The following is a 13,491-nucleotide window of genomic DNA, read 5'->3' on the forward strand; positions in this document are numbered from 1 at the left end:
TGCATGGTGGTCACTATTGGTAACATGTGTCTGCTCAGTTTTATTTGAATAGCAAAAGTGTGGGTTATTTACTATGGTGGCATAATTTACTAGGTGTAGCCAGATTTTTTTAGCGGTGCCAACCGCTCTACGTTTGACTCTGTCTGCGTGTCCGTGGGTCCGTTTGTGTGAGCACGGGATGAGCACGGCAAAGAAGCAAACAGCTATAACTTCAGTTTGCAGCATGCCACCAAGTCCAAATTTGGTATGTGGACTTAGACCACCAATAGGGACGAGCATGAATTGATGACGTTATCAAAGAGGGGTCGAGGGACCCCCAGCGCCCGTATGAGCACGGGATGAGCACGGGATTTTAAACAGCTATAACTCCAGTTTGCAGCATGCCACCAAGTCCACATTTGGTATGTGGACTTAGACCACCAATAGGCACGAGCATGAATTGATGAAGTTATCAAAGAGGGGTCCAGGGACCCCCAGCGCCCGTATGAGCACGGGATGAGCACGGGATTTTAAACAGCTATAACTCCAGTTTGCAGCATGCCACCAAGTCCACATTTGGTATGTGGACTTAGACCACCAATAGGGACCAGCATGAATTGCTGAAGCCCCGCCCCCTCTGTCTTCCCATTGGCTGGCCTTCAAACAGCCATAACTCAAGTTCGCAGCATGCTATGGAGTACAAATTTTGTACATGGACTAAAGCCAGCAATAGGGACTAACTGTCATTACTTAAGCCCCACCCCCTCTGTCTGCCCATTGGCTGGGCTTTAAACAGCCATCATTCCAGTTTGCAGCATGCTACCAAGTACAAATTTGGTAAGACTCAGACCACCAATAGGGACGAACTGAAATGAGTTAAGGCCCGCCCCAAAGGCACCGCTTCCTTCACACAGGGTGTGATTTTTTTTTATGTGTGGGTTTTGGGCACCACTACAATAACACAATTGGGATGAATCCATTTTCAACTAAATGATTTAAAGTATGAACTGAAAGTCTAATTCACTTAAGAATGATTAGTCTTTGAATCGAATATCGCCAAACCCTGCTGAACATTTTAGACATAATTACTCGGACAAATGTAAAGGTTTACTCATAATCTAAAAGCAAGAGCAAACATCCATTCGGTCTTTTGACGTCTGCCTCAGCAGCGACGGCCATGAGATGGGAACTAATAGCCTACGCCTCTGTTATCGTTGCTGTCGGGCAGAAACCTCTTGATATGAGGCACCTCATTGTACCTATGGCGCGACGCCCCTCTTCATTTTCTCTCGCCAATCTCCAGGCTCCATTCATTAGAATGGGACAGTCGGCCTCATAATGGCGCTATAGGGCATAGAAGTGGCGGACATTTTCTGGTTCCACTTCAAAATAGTCAATGCATTTTTCCCATTGACATTTCCAAACATATTTATATCAATTATTTTAAGCCTAGAATCAAGCCATCCAGGGTCCTGGTGAATTATGACCATCTGTGAAAAAACTTTTTTGAAAACGGCAAAACAAAGGGTATTTATTAAATATAGTATATCTTATAATTAAATATAAAATAAATAAAAATCACTCACTAAGTCCAAGTAAAAAGTAAGTAACATATGTTCTATGCCAGTATGACTCAAGCGATAAATCAGGAGTTTATAAACCTAAAGTTTAGAGTTCAAATCTCCTGAAAAACATTTATAACTCTCCATCTAAATTTTAAAATGTGGGTCAATTATTACATTCTCAGTTGCATCTTCCATGGTAATTTGGCTTAACCAACGGTTTATAAATCACTGATTTATCTCACGTGCTAGCTGGCATGGAAGAAGCAATAGATAATGTATTACTTCACCCACCTTTGAGAATTTAGACGGAGTGTGATTTTTTTTCTTCTGGAGTTTAGGCCCTTAAACTTTCTGTTTATAAAGCACTGATTTAACGTTTTAGCCACACTGGCATTGAAGATGCAATCGAGAATGTAATATTTAACCCCCCTTTTAGAATTTAGATAAAGTGATGATAATGTTCTTCATGAGGTTTGATCCCTGAACCTTTTATTTATAAAACCCTGAATAATACCTCGAGCCACACGAACATGGAAAACTCACGTAAGAATGCAATACTTAACCAACCTCTTCGATTTTAGATAGAGAGTGAAAAATTATATTAAGGAGTTTCAAACTCTAAACCTTCAGCTTATAAATCCCTGGTATATCTCCTGAGCCACACTGATATGGAAGATGCAACTCTATTTAATGACTATAAGATATGACAATAACGGATTTGTATTTTGATGACATTAAACATCCCTCTGTTTACTCTCCAACCATCTGTTGCATGTTTTTTTTTCAACAGATGTTTTGGTAGCACTTTACAATAATGACCCGTTATAAAGCATTTATAAACGTTTATAAGTAGTTTGTAAACTATTAACAAATCATTAACAACCTGTTTGTTGACATTCGTAAATGATTACTAAAACCTTTATAACTACAGTTACAAATCATTTGTAAAGTATTAGTAAGTAGTGAACTATTCATGAATAAGCCATTTATATACATCTGTTAAAGATTATTAAATCATTTGTAACGACCCATTCTAAAGCATTTATAAACGTTTATAAGCAGTTTGTAGACTATTAACAAATCATTAACAACCTGTTTATTGACATTTGTAAATGATTACTAAAACCTTTATAACTACGGTTACAAATCATCTATAAAGGTATTAGTAACTATTCATGAATAAGCCATGTATAATACATCTGTAAATGATTATTAAATCATTTGTAACTGATGTTACATAATATACAAGCTATTGGTAGCTTGTTCATGTTTAACATATGCTTTGTTAAACATTCCTAAAGTATCTATAAATCCTTAGTACATGTTATTATGTGCCCTATAGTAAAGTGAAGACAGTTCATCATTTACAACTGTCTGTTAATGTGTTTGTTCATGTTTAACATGCTTTGTAAAACATTCCTAAAATATCTATAAATCCTTTGTACATGTTATTATGTGCCCTACAGTAAAGTGAAGACAGTTCATCATTTATGACTGTCTGTTAATGTGGACTTTCTCCTTACCTGTTGCAAACTACCTGGCTTTCATGAATGCAGACACCAAACAATTACTAGAATTATCATTCATGTTAAGCAAATGATGCGTAAGACATTCGTAAAGAGTATGTAAACCATTTGTGGTGTTAGGGACCAAAAAAGTCACTACAAAGTACTACCAATCAACTCTAAATTGCCTGAAACGTACTCCTAACAGGTTTTTGGGGGGACGATTTTGGCCTCCACACTTAGTGATTATTTCGGATTTAACTTTCGTTTCGGTGGTGACCAACTTTCGTTTCGGTAGTTTGATTACAAAATGTAAGTTGTGTACAAAATAATCTGACTATACTAAGTTGTTATTTGTTTGTTTAAGTCAGGCTATACTCTACTCAGAGTCATAAGTTTACAAAATGTACTTAAGTACAGTGAACGTCTGTGCGGTTTGTCTTCATCACTGAAAATAACATATACATGTAAACTGATGTCATGTGCAGTTGGGGTGAAGAAACACAACCATTTCACTCCTAATAATACCTATTTGATTTGACATCCTGACTTGCTGCTGTAGCTGAGGCTTGAACCTGTTACCTGCGGCTCACTAGTCAGTGACTCTATCCATTCACCTACAGCTGTTTCCTTGGAATCTGTGGTTCTGAAATGTTTTGTTGTCAACCCCCCAAATTGACATGTATTTGGGCAGTGGACCCCAATGTGAAAAGATGTAGTGTCAGGGCCCCCCATGAAAAAGATTTATATTTATGCTGTAACACATTTTTTAAAAGTTATTTGTCTTGTTTGTTGTTCAAGTCAAAGCACCAGGAAGGCTGTACTTGTCAGCCATCTGTTAGCTCAATGGGTTGAGATGCAGTATTCATGATCCAGAGGCCATGAGTTCAAATCCCATTGATGTCTTTCCTATGATTCTTTCCTTTGCAGACTGGCTTCCAGAAGATCAAATGAAAACTACCAGGAAGGCTATATTTGTCATCCAACTGTTAGCTCAATGGGTTGAGACGCAGTATACATGATCCAGAGGCCATGAGTTCAAATCCCATTGATGTCTTTCCTATGATTCTTTCCTTTGCAGACTGGCTTCCAGAAGATCAACTGAAAACTACCAGGAAGGCTGTACTTGTCAGCCATCTGTTAGCTCAATGGGTTGAGACGCAGTATTCATGATCCAGAGGCCATGAGTTCAAATCCCATTGATGTCTTTCCTATGATTCTTTCCTTTGCAGACTGGCTTCCAGAAGATCAACTGAAAACTACCAGGAAGGCTGTACTTGTCAGCCATCTGTTAGCTCAATGGGTTGAGACGCAGTATACATGATCCAGAGGCCATGAGTTCAAATCCCATTGATGTCTTTCCTATGATTCTTTCCTTTGCAGACTGGCTTCCAGAAGATCAACTGAAAACTACCAGGAAGGCTGTACTTGTCAGCCATCTGTTAGCTCAATGGGTTGAGACGCAGTATTCATGATCCAGAGGCCATGAGTTCAAATCCCATTGATGTATTTCCTATGATTCTTTCCTTTGCAGACTGGCTTCCAGAAGATCAACTGAAAACTACCAGGAAGGCTGTACTTGTCAGCCATCTGTTAGCTCAATTGGTTGAGACGCAGTATACATGATCCAGAGGCCATGAGTTCAAATCCCACTGGTGTCTTTACTGTGATGCTTTCCTTTGCAGACTAACTTCTAGAAAAACAAGTTAAAACCACCATGAAACCTGTAACTCTCAGCCAACAGCTTAGCTCAACTGGTAGAGCGTCTGTCCAATAACATGACTTGACTTGAGTGGGTTCGATTCCCACTTGAGTCAAGTGTCCCCGGTAACTTTTACTAACAATTTATCCGTTGCCCCAAGTTACCGGGGACACTTGACTCGAGTGGGAATCGAACCCACTCAAGTCAAGTCAAGTCAAGTCAAGTCAAGTCATGTTATTGGACAGACACTCTACCAGTTGAGCTATGCTGTTGGCTGAGAGTTACAGGTTTCCTGGTGGTTTTAACTTGTTTTTCTAGAAGTTAGTCTGCAAAGGGAAGCATCACTAAGGATATCAGTCAATTTATCCGTTGCCCCAAGTTACCGGGGATGAACTGGACACCATATTCTCAGTAGCCTACTGTACACTATTTAATGGGAAACTGCAACTCAGTAACTGTTGTTTACACACAAACATTGACTGTATTGACCTCAGAGATGACTTCTGTGTACTTATACTGTATCTTATTCAACTCATCATGAGCAGAGCTTTCATTAGAGCCTAATAAGAAGGCTCTGTGACGATTTTGAAAGAAAAACCTTTTGGAGCTCATAATTGGCAGCCATCTTGCATTTGAAGGTCAAATCATTATATAAACACCAAATATGTATTCCTTGACCAAAATAAGCTCTGAAACCATGTATTGTGCATCTTTGTAGGTCAAACCATTAAAAAGTTCATTTTCACGGTCGCCATTTTGGATTTTGGTCTCTCAAAAAAATTCCCCGCCCCTTTTAAAAATACACCCTGGCTAAATTTGTTTAATAACCCTCCTAGATGACAAATCCATTGAGAAACGGACCTTCGCTCTCCACGGTCACGGAAGTGCCACAGATGACCCAACTAACATGGCTCAAATGATAAATCAGGGGTTTATATTCCAAAAGTTCTAGGTTCAAAGCTCCCAAAGAGCATTTTTCACTTTCCATCTAAATTGTGAAAGATGAGTTAACTATTACATTCCCGATTTCTTCTTCCATGCCAACATGGCTCAAATGATAAATCAGGGGTTTATAATCCAAAGGTTCTGGGTTCAAAACTCCCACAGAGCATTTTTCACTTCCCATCTAAATTGTCAAAGGTGAGTTAAGTATTACATCCCCAATTGCAACTTGTATGCCAACGTGGCTCAAATGATAAATCAGGGGTTTATAATCCAAAGGTTCTGGGTTCAAAACTCCCAAAGAGCATTTTTCACTTTCCATCTAAATTGTCAAAGGTGAGTTAAGTATTACATCCCCAATTGCAACTTGTATGCCAGCGCTGTGGTCTATGAGGCTATCTATGAAATCTGGAGCACATTTTCACTGTCCATCTAACTTCTAAAAGGTGGTTTAAGTATTACGTTCTCTTTTGTATTATCCATACCTGTGTGGCTCACAAACACAGTGTCTGAAAGCAGAAGGTTTGGGGTTCAAAGCTCCTGAAGAACATTTTCACTGGCCATCTAAATTCTAAAGGGCGGGTAAAGGATGATGTTCCCAATTGTAACTTCCATGCCAGCGTGGCTCAAGAGATAAACGCAGGGCCTGAGAACAGAAAGTTTGGGTTTCAAGGCTCCTGAAGAACATTTTCACTGTCCATCTAAATTCTAAAAGGCGGGTTAAGGATGACGTTCCCAATTGTACTTTCCATGCCCGCATGGCTCAAGAGTTAAACACAGGGTCTGAAAGTAGAAGGTTTGGTGTTCAAGGCTCCTGAAGAACATTTTCACTGTCCATCTAAATTCTAAAAGGTGGGTTAAGGATGACGTTCCCAATTGTACTTTCCATGCCAGCGTGGCTCAAGAGTTAAACACAGGGTCTGAAAGTAGAAAGTTTGGGGTTCAAGGCTCCTGAAGAACATTTTCACTGTCCATCTAAATTCTAAAAGGCGGGTTAAGGATGACGTTCCCAATTGTACCTTCCATGCCAGCGTGGCTTAAGAGATAAACACAGGGTCTGAAAGCAGAAGGTTTGGGGTTCAAGGCTCCTGAAGAACATTTTCACTGTCCATCTAAATTCTAAAATGCGGGTTAAGGATGACGTTCCCAATTGCACCTTGTAGCAACTCATAATGTAATAACGGCTCATAATGTAATAATGGTTCATAATGTAATAATTTAAATGTAATAAAAACTCATAATGTAATAATCAGCTCATAATGTAATAAAAGAATTAGCGCATAACGTAATAACAGATTTTTCTATAATGTAATGTGGGAATCTAGGTGACTGGTGCACCCACTGCACCTGACCACCATGACCAGGACGTATAAAAGCCAGCTCCTCCCAGTAGAGAGCCATTTGTCTCTGCTGTAGGCAGCATGGTTCATGCAGGGAGAAGGAGAACACATGGTAGGCCAAAAACTGAACCTTGTAGATCTGCTACTTTGTGCGACCCTTTTGTTTGTTGTAGCTCATGCTAATGTTTAGCTTATTGTTTGAGCACATGTTACTACTGGCTTTTGTTTGTTTGGTTGCCTATTTTCTGTTGAGCACATGGAGGCTTCCCATGCTCTTTAGCACTTTAATTTAGCCAACAGCATTGTGTTTTATTATCTTATTTTAATGCATTTATTTATTATTTCAGTTTTACAAATGAAGTGACCTCCTGGTGGTGTCTGTTCTATCTGCCCTACCTGGAGACACGGGTAAAGCAGTATACATTTTATGCATTGCCTCTTTGTGGATTTTAGTGTATTTTAGTTTGTAACATCACTGTCTTTTATACAGCAGCTCTGGTGTTGAGGTTGCCCCCTCGCCTTGGCCTTGCATTGTGTGCACCATTACTGCAACACAAAGTAGGTTTTAAGCTGTTTTGTTCTTTTAATGATTTGAATATAATGTTTTATAGTGTGATACTAGGGCTGGCAACTAATGCGTTTTGTTTGTCTCCTTAAAGGGACCACACCGGCCACTGTTTTCCACTGTTAATTTACTCTTTTTGTTTTGTTTGTTTGAGCCATCTAGCCAAGGTACACTGTAGGCATAGGTTTTAACATTTATCCATATTGGCATATTTTAACTGTTTCTCTGTTACAGTTTAATTCATGTAACCCTGTTCAAGGCCGGGTCCGCCCTGCTGCACACGGCTCTCCTCTCAGCTTGGGACTGCACTGGGGACCCCTTTGGTTTTATTGGTGTGTATTCATATAACCTGGCACTGCATGTTTTGTATTTGAGTTTTGTATTTATATTGCATAATTTCTTTGAGGCCTGTCCCCTTTTCTTTTCCCCTAGTTATTTTGGTATTCACTGTGTGCACCCGCCCTTCCTTATAATGTGAGAGGTAACTGTTAGATTGCCATTTTAATACTAAATACCTTGCCTTAAATACCTTAATTGTTGTCCTAGTTTGTAATAGACAGTGATGTGTTTTGTAATTTTATGGTAATAAAGTTGTTATATTTTTCCACAAACTGCCTCTAGTAAAATAATTGTTCCTGTTTAAGGGAAGTTGAACAGTATAAGGTTTAGGGGTTCCTCCTGCCTCCTCCACAAGCGGGAGGTGGCAGGCATATCACAGTGGTACTACTCAGTTACTACAGTAATAATGTGTTACATTATAAATCTCACGTGGCCGCTTATAATGTAATAAAAGTTCATAATGTAGTAATGTCTCATATTGTTGAGAAAAGTGAAGTGTTACATCATATTAATCATGGTCACCCCTGTCCGTCCGTGTGTCCGTCCGTCCGTGTGTCTGTCCGTGTGTCTGTTAGCCCGGCCGCTGCAAAACTGTGCAAACACACTCCCTGGATGCCAAACCCGAACATCTGCCCCAAAATTTTCAGATTGTCCTGTTATAGCGCCACCAGGAGGCCGATTTGTGCAAAACACATTTTTGGATATCACTCCTACAGATTTTGTCCAAACCTCATGCAAATCGGTACACAGTATCTATATAGTCATGTGATCAACACGGGTCTCTCTCGATTTTTTATATTCTATCCTGATTGGCTAAGATTGGCTTCCAAAGTTTGCAGGATTGGTTCGTTTTGAACAAAATGCCTCAAATCATGAATAAAGTGTCCAATTGAAAGGCCTAAGAAGAAATAGACCCTTTTCACATTGGCCTATTATAGCGCCACCAGGAGGCCACAATAACCTCCCTGACCTGGCGGAGACCTGTGCCCCGAGGAGCACTTTTTCTGGTTACATTATGCAGTGTTATTACATTATGAGTGGCTACGCAAGATTCTTAATGTAACACATTATTACATTATGGGCTCATGATTTTATTACATTATGAGCTGATTATTACATTATGAGCTTTTATTACATTTAGTTTATTACATTATGAGCTTTTATTACATTTAGTTTATTACATTATGAGCCGTTATTACATTATGAGTTGCTGTAGCAACTCATAATGTAATAACTGCTCATAATGTAATACATTTACAGTAATAAACCGGGCTAACGGTGCCAGAGATTAGCTGTTCACAGACAGACACACAGACGGACGGACGGACAGGGGTAAAACATACTCTCTCGCCATGCCTTTCGGCCTGGCGGAGACAATAACGGCTCAAATTGTTGTTTCCTGGCAAGTATGATGGTCGGTATAATGTCAATATCATGTACGTATCATGGTCTGTAGAATGTCAGTTTCATGGTCAGTATCATGGTCAGTTTAATGTCAGTATCATGGTCGGTATCATGGCCGGTATCATGGCCAGTATCATGGTTAATTATGGTCAGTATCATATCAATATCATGGTCAGTATCATGGTGACCATGAAACTGACCATGATACTGACCATGGTACTGACCATGGTACTGATACTGACCATGATACTGACCATGGTATGGACCATGATACTGATACTGACCATGGTACTGATACTGACCATGGTACTGACAGAATCAGAATCAGGTTTATTGTCACATCACAGGTTTACAAGGTAAACAAGTGGGTGAAATTCGTTTTTGTACAACACTCCCATCGCAACGTTAAATTCCGTAGAAAGAAGAGTGGGGAGAGAGAAAAAGAAGAGGGGTAGGGGGTTAAGTGGGAAGGAGATCAACAGAGAACAATAGAAGGCCAAAAACAAGTTATCTACATATTTACAAAGTACCTGAGATAAGAGACAAACTAAGGTGCCTGAGCATAGCAGCAATGTATGTATACTGTGCATGATATACTTATAGACGCTAAGGTGCTTAGAGAGAAAAAGAGCGCAATAATGAAAAATCAAAAAAAGTTTGTGCATTATACATGGGGATTAAGGTGCAGGGTCAGTGCGTGTTCACCTAAGGGTGGACTGACCCTGGTATAATCCGCAAGTAGCTCCATGAAGGAGAGCAACAAAAAGTAATCTTTAGCATTTTGACTAAAGCTTTTGCCACAAAGAGTACATTTAAAACCCTTTCTCCTGTGTATCAACATGTGTTTTTTAAGATTAGCATTTTGACTAAAGCTTTTGTCACAAACTGTACACCTGAAGGGTTTTTTTTCCGCTGGTATGATTCCTCATAAGTCCAAGTCATTTTTCCTGGTATAATCCACAGGTGTGTGACCATAATTAACCATGATACTGGCCATGATACTGGTCATGATACCGACCATGATACTGACCATGGTACTGACCATGGTACTGATACTGACCATTTACAGTAATAAACCGGGCTAACGGTGCCAGAGATTAGCTGTTCACAGACAGACACACGGACGGACGGACGGACGGACAGGGGTAAAACATACTCTCTCGCCATGCCTTTCAACCTGGCGGAGACAATAACGGCTCAAATTGTTTTTTCCTGGCAAGTATGATGGTCAGTATCATGGTCGGTATAATGTCAATATCATGTACTTATCATGGTCTGTAGAATGTCAGTTTCATGGTCAGTATCATGGTCAGTATCATGGTCAGTTTAATGTCAGAATCATGGTCAGTATCATGGTCGGTATCATGGCCAGTATCATGGCCAGTGTCATGGTTAATTATGGTCAGTATCATATCAATATCATGGTCAGTATCATGGTGACCATGAAACTGACCATGATACTGACCATGGTACTGACCATGATACTGACCATGGTATGGACCATGATACTGATACTGACCATGGTACTGACCATAATTAACCATGATACTGGCCATGATACTGGTCATGATACCGACCATGATACTGACCATGATACTGACCATGGTACTGATACTGACCATGGTACTGACCATGATACTGACCTTGATACTGACCATGATACTGACCATGATACTGACCATGGTACTGATACTGACCATGGTACTGACCATGATACTGACCTTGATACTGACCATGATACTGATCATGGTACTGTGGTAAATATTGATACACATTTATGGACTTATAGAGCCAATCTGAACACACACACACAGAGACATGAGGCTGATATTGAGTGGTCTACAGCACATTCCAGAGAACACTAGATGTCCAGTTCAAAGGATGCTTCCCAGAGGGCATCTGACCTTAGCTGACCTCTAGGATCTTGGGGTGTTGCTCTTCTGCACAATGGACACACACACACACACATACACAAACAAGAGGATGTAACACACATACCTACGTGCACACTGAAGTACATCCATACATGCACACACACACATAGGATACACACTGTTTAGACATCTGGTTCAGAGCACACACACCACATGCACAAACCTATAGGAACAGCATGCATGTGCATAGACACTGGGTATAAATATCCACTCTGAGCTGAGTTCTCTCTCTTTTCCTGCTGAAAGCTGCCATGACCTGTCCTGTGTAACCATGTAAGTAATTATCTTCTCTCCTTAATAAAATCAACTGAGGAGAAGAAATGCCTTGACTCCTTAATTCTCCTTAAACAAGGGCAAATAGCCCCACAGATTAATGCATTTGACCACAGTACTGACCTTGGTACTGACCATGAGACCATTATACTGACCATGATACTGACCATGATAATGATACTGACCATTTGTGGTATTGCTCTATGACCATACTAGCGGCCAGGCATCAGTGAATCAGGCACGGAAGCAGCTATTCACCTAGAAGAGCAGAACAATTGATGGACTCCCCCCAACACGAGCTGCACTGATTCAACATACTAAGAGGGCAGCCTACCAAGCTGGCCACTGCTGGGGACAGGCGATGGTTGCAGCCCCTGAACTCCCATCCCCAGGTGAATGGGGGTGGAAGAGGAAGGAGACAGGTGAATGCAAATAATTTAATCCACTTCTTTACACTTGTAAACCTGTGATCTGACAATAAATCTGATTCTAATTTTGACAGGAGGATGGGAAGTGCACTGGACCACACAGAAGCGAGCCTGGCCTGTCGGGAACTCTTCCGCTGTGGTTGCAAAAAGGGATGCAGTGGACAATGCAGATGTGTTAAGTCAGCACTTCAGTGTACTACCCTTTGCTACTGTGGTGGACTGTGCAACTAACATTGTGTAGATTATCTGGCTTTATTGAATAGACCCCTTAACAGACGACGTCACACTGCTAAGAACCATTATGTGCGGAACCAGTATGTGCGCAATGAAACCCATTCTATCAGGTCTCGCTAGGACGCACCTCACTAGCCAACACACAAGAGGGGGTTGGGGTGTGCTGAAACCAGCGCACCCCAAAACAACAGGTTGAGAATTGATTGCGTGAAACATTCACCTGTGCGTCCAGTCTCAATGTTGGTAAACAAATAATTGGTCTATATGCCATTAGGCTATGACTCATGAGTACTCTGTCTTTGTTGTGTCTTATAGTCCATTTAAAATAATTATGCAATACTACTACTAATAAAAGAGTGAAAACAGTGAAGTACTGCATTCTTGACTCTCACGTGTCAGTTTGAAAACATGTAGGCTACTGTACTACATCATTACATATTTTGAGGGGTTTACAATTATCTAATTAACTGAATGCCAGATATATGTAGTTAGGTAGTAGCATGTTGTAAATAGTACCACTGTATTCCTCATCCTTGAAAATGTAGGATTAGTCACCAGAATCAAGATCCTAGGTGGTCTAGCACCTGAGTTATTGGTAAAATGACAGCAGGTGGCGGCCATTTTGGAAAATGGCTGCCATAGTTACCACAGGACAAAACTGCGATGGCCCTATAGCCAAAAATGTTCCTTATGGCATGCCCTAACGGTGTGCCAAATGTCATGCTTTTATCGTAAAGTGTACGATTTTTGCTCGAAACGGCCGGACTAATATTGTGTTGAGTTTATGGACGGTTAGCTTGGTTTGTTATCGGTTCATGAAATACAGATTGAAAAGTATTATAAAAAAATGACAAACATCACTGAGTGTTAATTAGGTGTGTAAGCCTATTAGTGATCTGTTTAATGTTTTGTTTCAAATACACTTTCTTTTCTCTTTTTATCCCACGATTTTTGTATCCCATTTTTTTCACCCAGTGCCAATTGACTAAGCTGTAATCCTGGGCACTACTCTCCCTCTGCCAGCCTGGGGGAGAGCCCCGAACTGAGCTCACTGACCATGATTCTGAGCTCAAGTAGAACTGCTATTAAAAAATATATGTATTGAATATGTATATTCTTTTAAAGCGAACATTTGTAACTCAAATCTTTGCTTCTAGGCGGGGGTCCCTGGAACAACATGGTCTCCCCTACGTCCGTGTTCAAATACATATCACTTTGGGGGTCCTTGACATGAAAAAGTTTGAGAACCACTGATATAGCATCATTTTTTAAAACAATTTG

General features: G+C 40.3%; 1 long non-coding RNA gene across 2 annotated transcripts; it reads left to right on the plus strand.

The window, feature by feature from the left end:
* The first annotated feature begins 7,109 nt into the window (after positions 1-7,109).
* Positions 7,110-12,156, plus strand: LOC311033691. 2 transcript variants are annotated; one of them, XR_014599529.1, is made up of 5 exons: positions 7,110-7,145; positions 7,381-7,591; positions 7,693-7,930; positions 11,765-11,970; positions 12,051-12,156. It is a non-coding gene; the product is annotated as an uncharacterized lncRNA (long non-coding RNA). The 2 variants fall into 2 exon arrangements; XR_014599528.1 differs by having other exon boundaries at positions 7,381-7,930.
* The last annotated feature ends 1,335 nt before the right edge of the window (positions 12,157-13,491 follow it).

Source organism: Gymnoscopelus microlampas (assembly GCF_963454915.1).
Source record: "Gymnoscopelus microlampas genome assembly, chromosome: 18".
Classification (NCBI taxonomy): Eukaryota; Metazoa; Chordata; class Actinopteri; order Myctophiformes; family Myctophidae; genus Gymnoscopelus; species Gymnoscopelus microlampas.